The 15,103-nt window shown below is 38.9% G+C and overlaps 1 protein-coding gene and 1 pseudogene across 8 annotated transcripts in view; both read left to right on the top strand.

The window, feature by feature from the left end:
• NPAS3 (neuronal PAS domain protein 3) overlaps nt 1-15,103 on the top strand; it is an 891,171-nt gene that overhangs the window by 95,249 nt on the left and 780,819 nt on the right. The window lies entirely within an intron of this gene.
• On the top strand, nt 1,584-2,518 carry LOC104676316 (annotated as a pseudogene). Its single transcript, XR_749888.1, has one exon. The product of XR_749888.1 is annotated as a platelet-activating factor acetylhydrolase IB subunit gamma pseudogene (transcript).

Genomic DNA, 15,103 nt, shown 5'->3' with positions numbered 1-15,103 from the left:
CATGTATTTACAGAGCATGCAAAAATCCACCATCTGTAGTCTGGCCTTATTATCCAGTGGGTCTCACATAGGCATACATTTAGATCAACTCAGCAAATACTTACTGAACGTTTACTGTATGTCGGCCACTGATGTAGGGGTGCAAAGATGAAAAAAGGACACTGATGTGGCCCTTAGATGTTCATAGTATGGATAAATTGAAGGAAAACCAGACACTTTAGTTTGTTTTTGGCAGAAGAGTAACTTGGTAGGAATTTTGGACAGAACAATAGCAATACACATTCTAGTAATATATGTATATGTGTGTGTATATACGTGTGTATGTGTATATATGTGTGTATATATGTGTATATGTGTATGTATATGTGTGTATATATGTGTGTGTATATATGTATATGTATGTGTGTGTGTGTGTGTATATATACACACATATATTTTTTCCCCCCCCAAGACAGAGTCTTGCTCTGTCACCCAGGCTGGAGTGCAGTGACATGATCTCGGCTCACTGCAACCTCTGCCTCCTGGGTTCAAGCAATTCTCCTGCCTCAGTCTCCAGAGTAGCTGGGATTACAGGCGCCCACCACCACACCCGGCTAATTTTTGTATTTTTAGTAGAGAAGGGGTTTCTCCAGGTTAGCCAAGCTGGTCTCAAACTCCTGAGCTCGTGATCTGCCCGCCTCGGCCTCCCAAAGTGATGGGATTACAGGTGTGAGCCACTGTGCCTGGCCTCCCAAGTAATATATTTAAATCATCACATGTCTCTAGTGGCTACCATATTGAGCAGCATGAGTCTGTAAAATAAGATACCTTCAATTAATTGAAAATCATGTTTTTGAATACTGTGGGATTGAGAGAAATGCTTACCGTATAATGTTAAATTAAAATATTTATTTACAAAACATTGTTCACAATTTTTATCTTAGTTGAAAATTACATGTATCTCAATACACACACCTAAGAATATGGAAATACACCAATGAAAATGTTCACATAGGCTAATTCTGAATGTTGGGATCATGGATAATTTTTACTTCATTTATGTGTATCTGTAGTTTTCAAACTCTTCATAATGAAAATGTATTACTTTTGTAATCAGAAAACACCAAACATGCAGAAAATGGATCTTTTCAGTATTATAGACCACAATACCCATATAATGTTTTTAAAATCTGAGTTATAAATCAGATATAGTTTTGCCATTAAACTACATCCTATAGCTATGCTCTCTAAACTATTCTATTCTTAACCTATTTGTGCATATCTCAATTGTTAGGGTGCTCTTGAAATGAGCCTCCATGCCCTCTAATAAAAGTAACATATGTGTCTTCATAGATTTTAAACTAAGAAGCTTATAATAAAAGAGGGAGAGAACACAGGAGGCTGCTACTACACAGGTACAGTGATCACTGAGATTTTCGAAAGTAGAAGGCAGCTGGCTTAAATGATTTTGAGGAAGTTTTTGGGATCAGACAAATCTAGGTTTGGGTCTTGGCTTTGCTACTGACTGACTGTAAGACCTTGGATAAAGCACTCTTAAGTTTCTGAGTCTTGTGTCCTATTCTTAAAAATGGGAATATCACCCTCCCCCCACCCCGTGCCCGGTGCGCGGCCTGGGAGTCCGCGGCCCGAGCCGGAAGCGCCGGGCGAGCCCACTGCGCGGCCATCGTGGGGGAAGCGAAGGTGCCTGATTCCACCTTACTCCTAAGTGAAGGTTTCTGTCCCTGGAGAGGAGGCGGCGCCCTGTATCGGCCTTTGTCCGCTGCGGGAGCTGCGGCGCCAAGATGAGCCGAGAGGAGAACCCAGCCAGCAAGCCCACGCCGGTGCAGGACGTACAGGGAGACGGCCGCTGGATGTCCCTGCACCATCGGTTCGTGGCTGACAGCAAAGATAAGGAACCCGAAGTCGTCTTCATCGGGGACTCCTTGGTCCAGCTAATGCACCAGTGCGAGATCTGGCGGGAGCTCTTTTCTCCTCTGCATGCACTTAACTTTGGCATCGGTGGTGACGGCACACAGCATGTACTGTGGCGGCTGGAGAATGGGGAGCTGGAACACATCCGACCCAAGATTGTGGTGGTCTGGGTGGGCACCAACAACCACGGACACACAGCAGAGCAGGTGACTGGTGGCATCAAGGCCATTGTGCAACTGGTGAATGAGCGGCAGCCCCAGGCCCGGGTTGTGGTGCTGGGTCTGCTTCCGCGAGGCCAGCATCCCAACCCACTTCGGGAGAAGAACCGACGGGTGAATGAACTGGTACGGGCAGCACTGGCTGGTCACCCTCGGACCCACTTCGTAGATGCCGACCCTGGCTTTGTGCACTCAGATGGCACCATCAGCCACCATGACATGTATGATTACCTACATCTGAGCCGCCTAGGCTACACACCTGTTTGCTGGGCTCTGCACTCCCTGCTTCTGCGTCTGCTGGCCGAAGACCAGGACCAAGGTGCTCCCCTGCTGGAGCCCGCACTCTAAGCATCCTGCTGCCTTCCCACAACATTAAACTCTCCTTCCTCGGTGAAAAAAAAAAAAAAAAAAAAAAAAGGGAATATCAGTATATGCCTTACTGGCTTGTTGCCAGAATTGAATATGTAATACATATAACACACCAAGCATGAAGCACACAGTAGGTATCAGTATTAGTTCTTTCTTCCTAATCTGCCCTACTCCCAATCATAGATACAGTTCAGGTGTTAACTTGCTGGTTATCCCCTACAAGAGAGGTTGGTGAGAGCAAGTCTGCCAGGCTAGGAAATATCAGGGAGATCTTAATAAGCTTATGGTATGGTTTGGCTCTGTGTCCCCACCCAAATCTCATGTTGAATTGTAATTCTCAGTGTTGGTGGAGGGATCTGGTGGGAGGTGTTTGGATTATGGGGTAGATTTCTTCCTTACTGTTCTCATGATCCCGAGCGAATTCTCACGAGATCTGATGGTTTAAAAGTGTGTGGCACTTCCTCCTTAATTCTTTCTCTCTCCTGATAGCCATGTGAAGATGTGCTTGTTTCCCTTTTGCTTCCTGCCATGATTGTAAGTTTCCTAAGGCCTCCCCAGAAGCAGAAGTCTGTACAGTTCACAGAACTGTGAGCCAACTAAACCCCTTTTCTTTATAAATTACCCAGTCTCAGATATGCTTTTATAGCAGTGTGAGAATGAACTAATACAGTTGCCAAGTAGGTTCCATAGGGAATTGTCAAAATATTGAAAAAGAGATATTTGTAATTTGATTATTTAAAATAAGATGTTTTAATTTCCTATTCTTCATTGAGGCCTTTACTGCTAATAGCAGCCTATTCTCTTGTCTACTATAAAAGGAACAAGATTACAGGTTGATTTTAGGTAACTCAATAAGAGGTGTATGTCAAATTCAAATCATTGTTTACATAAGATGACCATTATTCAATTCAAAAACATAGCATGTCCTCCCACACCTAGTCTTCTGGCTGGCCCTGATTCAACTGTTAGGTCTCAGCATAGACGCCACTTTCTGGGACATCTCAGATACCTCAAGTTTGGTTTGACCTTTCTGTGTACCTCTTACCTTGCTCACTTGCAATTATATGTTAATCAACTGTTCTTCACTAAATGTAAGCCACCTTAGGGCAGGGACTCTGTATGGTTCCTCCTTGTATCTGCAGTCTTTACCGTAGTTTTGGATCCAGTGGCTATTCAGTTAACTTTGGTTCATGTGAATGGTTTGGGAAGAAGTCACTCATGTTAACGGAGTCTACATAGCAACAACAATGTGCTAAGTGATTTTCCTTTTTTTTTTTTTCATTCCTCTCTGTTCACTGTGTTCTTTTTGCTGGTTTTTCATATTTTGTGGAGAGCTAAAGAAGAATCAAAATCTATAACCTTTCCTGTCTGATTTTACTTCTTCCTAACAATGACTTTACTGTCCTTTTTACTCTTCCTTCCAATTCATTCACTCCTACTATACAATCTGTCTCTTAGCTGTAGTATACTCATTCATTGGAAAGCTAGTTTAAATATATTGCTAGTCTTTTGTATGCCTTTTTATTGCTTTTGTTAATTAACATTTGATGTAAATAACAACAGATTTGGCTTCTTGGATTCAGAGCTTGAGTTCCTCATCCTTCTCCCGGATACCCCTTTCCGTTTTTTCCCCCGTTACATTGAAGCTGTTCCTCTTATTACAGAGTTTAGCAAGGCTTAATCCTTTGTAGCTAAATTCCAGGGACTCTCTAGGATCTGCCAGCTCAGGGAAAGGGGTGGTGTTAGATGTGATGTGCTTCATGCCCTTCCTTCCCGCCTGGTAAGTGTATCATTTTCTCCAGTTGACCCAGTGAAGGGAGGTTAGCAAAACGCTTCTAATTCCTAGGTCAGATCATAGCCTGTAGCCTGGACCACCAGCGTTGGCAGGGAATTGGGCCACTGCCAGACACTTGGAGATAGGCACAAGGGCCCTATTTTTCTTGGGCTGAATTGAATAGTCTTCCTGCTCCCTCCTCTTCTAGGAGTTTACATAGATGGAAAATAAGTTTTCTCTTTTGGCAAAATAGCAAGGCAGTTCAGAGAAAGACGTGCTTGGGCACTGAATCAGGTGGAATAGGAATCATTGGAAAAGCTAGAAAAGGCCTGATTTTCCAGCCTTTTCTTTCTAAAGCTTTTATTTTCTCTCTCTCAATATATATTGGTATAATGAGTTTGTTAGAAAGGAATTTCATTTTTTAAAGGCTCATTTACTTAAACTACTTACTCAGATTAGGTTAAGTTGGTATTTCTCTCTCTCTTTCTTTCCCTCTGTCTTTAATTTTCTTGTAGCCCAGCTTCCACTTAATTTTGGCAGCTTGGAGATCCCATTTTATTTTATGAATACTCATTGAGGAGAGGTAATATATTTGCCCCCACCCTTCAAGCCATCTACATTTGTTTTCTGTATCATATGATTTAGTACTTGGCTATAAACAGCTCTATTATAGATTCCTTTCCCTTCTATGCTACCCTTTAATACGTGAATTTACAAGGGGCAGTAGATCTCCCAGAAGCAATATACATATTTTTTAACAGTACGTGGGGAGGCTGAACTAACTTGTACTGAGAGTAATAGGCTGGATATCATGGAAATGGGAATTGGCACAAATAGCTAATCTCAGTTAAAACTTTTCCTGTACCTTCTTTTGTATATCACATGATCCTATGTCCAATGTATAGTCAAACTTAAAGTAGAAAAAAAAATCACATATATAGTAGTGAGTTTTCAAACTAATATAACCTAGACTACTTTCACTTAACATATAGTTACTCATAAAATATCACTTTTTTATGAATTCAAGAAGTTTCTTGGGGGTAAACTTAGTGCCTCATGCCTTGGACCATCATGTAGGTTACACTTTAGTCTCTGTCATGAATCTTACTCTCTGACTTTGGAACACTTTGTCTCCATGTGTGAAATACATTTACAGCTCATAAACAGTAGCTTTCCCTTTAAAAATAACATGCGGATTTGAAAAAACATTGAGATCTTTTCTGTATTTCTGCCTCGATGTCATTCATTGACATTTTACTGTGTCATTTCTGTGTTGTGTTTTGTGACTAAACCCCAGCTATTCCCTATTTTTACACTGTGATAGATGGGTTTTGATAATTCTACTTTACAAGGCAAAAGCTTGAACAATAGTGGGAATGATAAAAAATAACAAGTGAGTGAATGCCACCACAAAATAAACACAAAACTCAGTGCTATAGACATTATTGTGCTGCTACAATTTTTCTTTTTCATGCTGGAGTTTCGCTGTTAGACAATTTTGTCATTTTGGAATATATTTGGACTCCGTGGAATTTATATTTATATAATTCCCATCTGAACCTAGTATCTATGGCAGTTAGCATAGGCAGATAGATAAGTAGGTAAAATAGTCATGTATACCTGGCCTGGAGTAGTAGTTGTGTACAGGTACAGTGGGAACACCAAGAAATAAAGAAATACACTTACGGGGAAAGTTGAAGAAAATATTACGGAGGAGATGATGGGGGAGACTTTTTTTGAGGTGATGGGGGAGATATATATATATATATTTTAAATTTAATTTTATTTAAGTTCCAGTGTATGTGTAGGATGTGCAGGTTTGTTACATAGGTAAACGTGTATTATGGTATTTTGCTGCACCTGTCCATCACCTAAGTATTAAGCCCAGCCTGCATTATCTATTTTTCCTGATGCTCTCCCTCCCGCCACCCTCGATGGGGGAGGTATTTTGAAGACAGCTGAGGAGTTTGATTAGGTGGAAGTGATCAAAAGTGGTTTAGTAAGAGGGCGTAACAGGAGCAAAGGCAGAGTAGAGGAAAGGCCCGGAGTTGGGGAAGAACAGGGGACTGTGTGATGCGGCTAGACAGAAAGGAACATAGGAGTAAAGCGGGTAGGGATACATTTTTCACAGCACCGCTGGAAAGACTGGCATGCCAGGTGAAGTGACGGGGCCTTTCTCCTCTATGCAGTGGGGAACACTGACTGTTTAAGTGGGGAAGAGGATAGAGTCCGTTTCTTAGAATAATATAGATTTTAATATTTAAAAATGAATCAAGAAGTGAAGAGAATCTTTTAAAGTAAAAAATTAAGGGAGACTTTGATCAAAAGTGAAGGGGATCATCTAATAATCTGGAGAAGACTATTTGTAGCATAAGTTTCAGTTTCTTAGGAGAGCTTTTGAATCTCCAAAAATCAGCCCAGTATTTCCATTAATAGTTCTCTTTTATTAAAGAGACTTATATTCTGAAGGGGCTTAAAAATATGATATAGTATTCATTATTTATCACACTCTATAAAATATGAGTTGGGCTCAAGTCTGTAATCCCAGCACTTTGGGAGGCCGAGACGGGCGGATCACGAGGTCAGGAGATCAAGACCATCCTGGCTAACACGGTGAAACCCCGTCTCTACTAAAAAATACAAAAAACTAGCCGGGCGAGGTGGCGGGCGCCTGTAGTCCCAGCTACTCGGGAGGCTGAGGCAGGAGAATGGCGTGAACCCAGGAGGCGGAGCTTGCACTGAGCTGAGATCTGGCCACTGCACTCCAGCCTGGGCGACAGAGCGAGACTCTGTCTCAAAAAAAAAAAAAAAAAAAAAAAAAAAAAAAAAAAAAAAATGTGAGTTGGAATGTTAGCATTTCTAGTCTTTTGCTCAGACTCTTCAACACTGTGGCACGTGGTCCTGGAAGGAACTGTGGATCACTGAACCTCGTGATCAAATGAAGTTGGGTCTTTTCATTTCTGTAATTAAGACAGCCCATTCCAAATTGTGAGGGAGTATTACTGGCATAATAGTGGTGTGAAAATACTGAATGCCAAAACCAAAATGAGAAGAACTGAGTGCTGCCCATTAAGAAAAACCATCCCAGATGATTAATTATATTGACAAACTACATCCTTAAAATATTTGCCCTCCAAATCGATTATGCCAATTTATACATTATGTACTTGTTGATATTGTTCGTTTAATAGTGGCAGAATTACAACTTTGAATCAGACTTCCGCAATTAAACTGTTGATTCAAGTGGTCTTAACTGTCTCAGTGAGTTGTACCTCCCTTTGGCAATGCTTAATAAATGCAAATCTAAAATGCTGGCATTGTAGCTTTAAAAATATGCATATTGTCTGGCTGTTGAGGAAAGTAAAAAATAAACCTGAACATTTGGATTTCAACCATTGAAGCAAAGACAGAAAGATGATTGAATTCAGTCTTAAATTTTATAGAACTAAATTTAATGGTGAGCACAATCGCACTTGGTGGTGATTGTTTTCAGTGCTGCATTATTAAGTTATGTAATGGCAGGAGTTCAAACTCAGTGATTGCCGAAATGGTAAATTTAAGGAGTATTTGAGATTGCCTGCCAATATGCAAGTGTAAGGGTTTCAGAGTGCAGAAAATATTATTTCCACCTTCCTATTTCTGTAGCTTAGAATTCTTATTCAAATAGTTTTTAGGGATTATATTTAATACACTGCTTTAAAAATGTTTAAAAATCTCATTTTATTCCCCAAAGATTTGTTTTTTGCTGTTGCGATTAGATGATGACAGCTAGCTGGCTTTTAAAATTGATCAGGAAGTATTCTGGCAGTCATTCAGTGTTGTAATAGCACTTTAATGGATATGAGCTATTCACCCAGATCAGACTCAATGTCAAAACAGGCGAAAATACAGCTGTCACTCTGGACAACAAGATACTCATATGCAAGCAGCTGCTTAATACACTGTAGAAAGGCAGCCTTTTAGTAATATTTAAAAGGTGTGTCAATGCCAGTGTATGAGTATACTGTAAAGTCGGTGTATGCCATTTAGAATGGAGGACGAGGACATGCATGTATTTTATCTGTACATATACACAAGTGCATTCTGTGAAAATAACCTACGTATGTACTATAGACAAGCAGGAAGGCCTTAATTCTTCTTTGTTTTAATAGACATTTTTTGTGTTTAATACATGCAAACACATGCACACCCCCCCCCCCCCCACACACACACACTTGTTTGACTGTGTTGGTGGAAGCCTGGTGTTAATGAAGTCAAGGTTCTTTATTCAATCTCCATATGAGGCCAGTTAACCCCGTTCTGAACTGAACTCAAATGCTGAACCCCCTCTCCAGATAGTCAACTTATACATGCAGGCATTGATTTTAAGGAGAGCCAAAATTGAGGAAAGCACAATCAGGACAATTACTGGTAAACTTACTCACAGCATTTCAGCAGCAGACTGGTGTTATTTCCATTATCACCTGAAGGACAGTACCTTCATGAAGTTACGATACCAGTAACTTCTCATGTTCTGTCACTAAACATCTTGAAGCAACTTCATGGATATTAATTTATTTGATTCTTGAGTTAGTTATATGAAATATGTAGCAAAAGGAAGTTTATTATCCAGTTTTATGATGAGGCAACTGAACGGTTAAGTGGATACCAATGCCATATGCCTAGTTATGACTATAGCTTAGATGTCCAGACTCCAAGTTCAGTTCTCTTTTTATGACACATGACACATTCCTACATTTGTAGTTGTCAGCTCACTATGTGCTTTTTTGTTTGTTTGTTTTTTTAGAGACAGGGTTTCACTCTATTACCCAGGCTAGAGTGCAGTGGTGTGATCATGGTTCACTGTAGCCTCCACCTCCCAGGCTCAAGTGATCATTCCACCTCAGCCTACTGAATAGCTGGGACCACAGGTGTGCACCACACCTGGCTAATTTTTTATTTTTTGTAGAGATGGGGCCTCACAATGTTGCCCAAGCTGGTCTCAAACTCTTGGGTTCCCAAAGTTCCCAAAGTTATTCCCCCTGCCTTGGCTTCCCAAAATGCTGGGATTACAGGTGTGAGCCACTGCACTTGGCCCTTGCCATGTGTTTTGTGAACATCTATTGCATGCTCCAGATTGTTCCAGGTAGGGTAAATGATACAACGTGATTAAAACAAAGATTTTGATCTCACAGAGCAGTATGTAATAGACATATAATTTGCTGCATATAAGTAGACACAATGCTAAGCCAAATAAATGCCAGCATAGAAAAGGAAATCAGATGCTGGGACAGTATGGAAGGAAAGCCCATGTGAAGAAGACTCATCTTCTTAGATGACTGTAGGCACCCTTTGAAATAGACTATGATGAAGTCTAGATTCTGTCAACTGAACAGGAAGTTGAGAATAAGGACAAAAATTTGTTTAGGTGAATAGTGACTGCTCATGGTGACCAGAATGCAAGATAAATGCAGGAGGATTGTACATGATGCGGCTGAAGAGCGCCAGACTGAACATTTGACTTACTTCTGCAGACAAAAAGGAAATCATGGGAAGGTTCTGAGCAAGGCAATGACAGATTGGAACTGGGTCTTAGAAAGATTAGTTTATCAATGGTGCATAGGAGAGATAGAAATGGAGAGAGTAGGTACATGAGAAGACCGATTAGAAGGTACTTAACAACCTTACAACATTCAAGGCAAAAGGAAATAAAGGCTTGCAGGAGGATGCCAGCATGCCTAAGGGTTATTTCTTTATGGAGCTTTTGAGTGCATTAGAACACCACAGCACATGTGATTAGTGACTTGACTTCTAACTTGACTTCTAACTGCTAGCATTCTTGCTCCAAGGCTTTCTCTGACTGCTGAAGTCCTGGCCAGGGAATTAACACAGTCTGCATGGACTGACAGAGATGGTATGTAAGTACACCAGTTTCTCCACTCTATGGATGTGCTAATCCTTATATACAGTTTACACGGACTCCCAGAGTTCCTTGGCAGGATTGAGCTCCAGTGATCCACAGTGGTAGCACTGACTGCATATTCTTACAGGCTGCCTTGTCTTCCCTGTGGCGCTTCTCCATACCCTTCCAGTGCTTCTGTTACTTCCAAACAAATTATTTGTACTCAAATCTTGAGCTCATGGACTGCTTCTGGGAGATCTTAAACAAAGATAAATGCAAAGTCCCAATTTGATCTTGTGAGCCTGTATTATATATAGGGGTTTTCTGAGTCAGAATTTTTACTGGTACCAAGTTCAAACTTTGGTTCAGACTGGAAATTACAGTTTGTTTCGTTCTTGGTCCCCGAACAGTTTCAGCTTGCCTATAGTCTCTAGATATCCAAGGCAGACTGTCAAATCAAATAAGAACTCTAAGAGGTGATTTGGCCCAATCTCTTTATATTGACAAAGAAATGTAGATTTCAAAACATTTTGAAAAGTAGAAACAAAATTAAATTTTCAATTGTAATATGTTAATATCATAATTCCACTTAAATATATAGGCCTATTTGGTCCAGGCGTGGGTGACTCACACCTGTTATCCCAGAACTTTGGGAAGCTGAGGCAGGTGGATCATTAGAGGTCAGGAGTTCGAGAACAGCCTGGCCAACATGGTGAAATCTCGTGTCTACTAAAAATACAAAAGTTAGCCAGGCATGGTGGTGGGCAATTGTGATCCCAGCTACTCAGGAGGCTGAGGCATGAGAATTGCTTGAACCTGGGAGGTGGATATTGCAGTGAGCCAGGATTGTGCCACTGCACTCCAGCCTGGGCAACAGAGTGCGACCCTGCCTCAAAAAAAAAAAAAAAAAAAAAAAAAAAAAATATATATATATATATATATATATATATATATATATATATATATATATATATAATGTGTGTGTCTATTTGTATATGTGTATATACTACATATTGTCTTTGTTCTCATTAAATCTGTGAACCAGTTAATATCCATCACCTATTAGAAAATTAGTATATCATGCCCACAGTGTCACATATATTCTCTGCCCAGTGGTTCATGTGCTTAACTGATGACCACTCTAAGAGCTATCATACATCACATAATAATGATAGCTTCCATATTTACAGTCCACAGCTATATCAGTTACCTCTCATCACATTCTAACACTGGCCAAGTGTTAAGCTCTGCTTATATGTACTCCTATTGTTGGTATACTGACATTCCTTTAATGTGTTAAGAACATGCAGTGAATTGTTAAATTAAGAACAAGATTGTTATTATAGGCACAAATGTCCACTGGCCTTTAATCTTTGAACCTTATGCATAATAAACAACTACATTTATTTAATGATGTTTAGAGGCGTTATTTGAAAACACAATATCAAAAACAATTTATTATAAATTGAAGTGATGACAAATATAAATCAGATAATCGGTAATTCTGAGGATAAATGTAATGGCTTTTAATCACTGCATTTTTATGTTTATGTAATGGAGATTTTTCTTCTAATTTGAATGAAAGGTTATTTTTATGTGGGATTAATGTTTATTTCTTATTTGCTTTTTTTCACTTTAAAGATACAGAATTTGGATTTGAAAATATTATGTATTATTACATGAAATCAGAAGCTAAAGTACAATGTTTCTAAAGTAGGATTAATAGTTTAAATTTATAAAAACATTTTGTCTTAAAATATTTCCAAAAAGATCATGTAACATTGTAAATAAAACCTTGAGTCTTTATGCTCATTCTATTACAATGTGATAAATTTTATTTATACTTGTTGGTACCAACTTGGTACACTCAGCTAAAAAATAAGAAGAAAGATGATCTTATATATGGAAATATTCTTCAAAGTTAGAATTTTAATATGTAAAACTATATATTAATAGAGTTAATATATCATATTAATACATATTTATTAATATATAGCTGTTTCTTTAGGTATTTAAAATGAAAGTGTATTTACATTTATATAGTCTACATAATAGAAAATAGAGTATATTTTAGTGAAGTAAAATGCACTATTGGGCTTGTTATGGATATTTTGAAGGAAAGTGTTTGACTGTCAACATTAAAGTAATTGTTTAGTAACCCCAGATATTCCTTTCCTGGAACAGTTACAGATTATAGTACTCTCAGAGAGCATCTAACATGGTGATCTCATTTCATAAATGAGAAAACTGGGGCAAGGAGAGGATAATGACTGAACCAAGGAGGCCATAGGACCAATGACAGGCCACCTTGGGACACTTTACTCCTTGTCTTTGAACATAGCTCTGCAGTTCTGGTTCTTTGGAAAAGTTTTGTTAAGACAACTTACTATTTTCTTTTAAGATCGTCTGTCAGTTTACAAGAAGTCAATTTCATAGAAAAAATATCACATTGCTTGCTATGTGTAACCAATGCCAATCACATACATCCGATACATTTCTTTTACTAAATGACTGAACTGATCAGTTATTTTGATATTTTGCAGACATGTAATGAAAAGGCATCATTTAAAAAGTTAGTCTTATTTTCTGAATGTATTTAGTGAATTTTGCATATAAATTAAGCCTAGCAAATGATCTCTTTAATGCATACATAATATTCACTAAATGGGCAAGCAAAAATCAAGGGCCTTTTAGAGGACATTTTCTAAATTGACAGTGATCTCTTTGATTTGTTTTTATCTGTGTTATTATTACCTAGAAGCAGATTTTTTTTTTGTTTTGATGGGGCTAGGACTTGCCTTTGGAGGATAGTAGCCTCACTCCCTGAGATGGACACAGTTGCTGGTGTTTTTTGACATTTCAGATATTTTCATGTTGTATTAGAGCTTAACCTCTGCTGTGCACACCTCTGATCTCCCCAACTAAATTGTAAGCTCAGTCTTACACATTTTCAAATCCCCAAAGTTCCAGCAGCATGCCTCATAGTTGCTCTTCAGTAAATACTTGTTGTTTATTTCAGAACTAGTTTTAATCTTGTTTTGCCATTCAGGGCTTTGAAAACAATAGCAGACATTAGGCAGAAACTTGAAATGCTTTTTATCACTTGGCACAGCATTTTCCAATTACTTTGCAAAAGGGATTGCCAAGGGATATTTTGGAATTGTCTAGTCTACGAATGTGGCTTTAAGGATAAACAGACTTTCCATTGACATGAGTTCTTCTCTTTGTACCATTTGTGTTTTGCCCTCCTTCGCAGCATCTTTACACTCCCGAGCTTTGGGTACAGGGGATGCCTTTACAATACGGAAGTTGCCAGTGCTCTTTGGTCATTTCCTAGTGGATGTGCGGCTTTCATAGAATCGTCACATGGGAGGCCAGTTTCTTTGGTCTCAGAGAACAGAAACAGGATGGCAAAAGCAAAAGCATCTTGTGCTTTCCTAACTTATTTTGAAACTGCCCTAGAAGCCACATCCTTTACAATCTATGTACAACCTACAGCCTTTTGGTGGGACTTTCCTGATGTTTGAGCTGAAAGATCTTTGTGTATGCCACAGCCATATTCTTCATCATATTCCAAGCCTCCTTTTAAGGCAAAGAGCTCTGGAAAGCAGAAGAGTCAGAATTCTGGGTTAGGGGTCGGGGCTGGTGGGTACTGTAATCCTTGTTTCTAGCAGCGGCCTCAGTAGTGGTAGGAAGCCCAAGGGGCTGTGAGTCCTGGGCTAGTTTCTAGAAGAGGGAGGGTTGTATTATTAAAGTGTATAATAACTGCTGGCAGCTTGATAAGAACAAGGTGCTTGCAGAGAACAGTGATTAAGGTGACAGAGGCAGCTCACCAGTAAAGAACAAGGAATAATAGCACTGTTTGGAGCCCTATAAGGTTGCTACTATAAAGGCCTTGGACCAAAAAGAGGGAACTGGACACCTAAAGATAGTAGAAAGAAAAAGGCTGAAGAAGGCAGTACAGAAAACAAAATTCCTGGACTGCATAATTTTTCCAAGGCCAGAATAAAGCACAGTATAGCATTTATTATTGTGGGAAGTAATACCTGAAACAGAGATTTTCTTAAAGGTAATTTGAAGATTAGTTATGTGAAATACAGCTCTCTGTGTAGTAAGTTTATATCTAGAATTAGTCATCATATAGTATGGAAGGAAATTACTTTGTCTATTTCTAGGTTAAAAACAGTAAAAAAAAAATCAGACATTTACTGATAAACTATAAAAGACTTTTGAAGGATGTGAAAAAAATAGATGTTTTCAGGTACCTGAGTTGAACAGATTACATTGACATATACTACTGACTTGTTCTGTTTTCAGACCCATCCCATCAAGGGGCTACCTGCACACAGATCTAGGCATCTTACTTAAGGCATCATTATTGTTGCAGAAAAGCCACAACCATCTTATGAACTGTGGATGCAGTTTAAAGCTAGAATTCTGACTTATCCTCTTATTAGTTTTATAGATTTTTGTTTGGAAGTTGAACCACTGTGATTTTGCATAGAATGTGTTTAGATACCATCAGTCTTGATTGAAAGCTCATACTGTCGCTTGTGTAGAGTAAGGGAAATATAAAAACAAAAGCCAAGAATTAATATCTCAGGAATGAATATAAGAACTAGCTACTTTAATTAGGTTTTAAAAAATGTTAATATATTTGTGAGTTCTAATCCATATTAGAGCATCATTAATCCTTTCTGCATTCATATTGTATATTAAGATAGGTGGTTGGGACTTTGCCAAACTTCTCAAAATTATTATACTAGCCAAAATATTTGTTGGAGAAATGAATCCTACTGTATATATTAAACATTCTTGGCTGAGCATGGTGGCTTATGCCTGTCATCCCAGCAATTTGGGAGGCGAGGGCAGGAGGATAGTTTGAGCCCATGAGTTTGAGACCAGCCTGGACAACATAGTGAGACCCTATCTCAACAAAAAAAAAAAAAG

This window comes from Rhinopithecus roxellana, chromosome 5, assembly GCF_007565055.1.
Source record: "Rhinopithecus roxellana isolate Shanxi Qingling chromosome 5, ASM756505v1, whole genome shotgun sequence".
NCBI lineage: Eukaryota > Metazoa > Chordata > Mammalia > Primates > Cercopithecidae > Rhinopithecus > Rhinopithecus roxellana.
The sequence above is the reverse complement of the archived record's forward strand: the minus strand, read 5'-3'. Positions and strand labels throughout refer to the sequence as shown.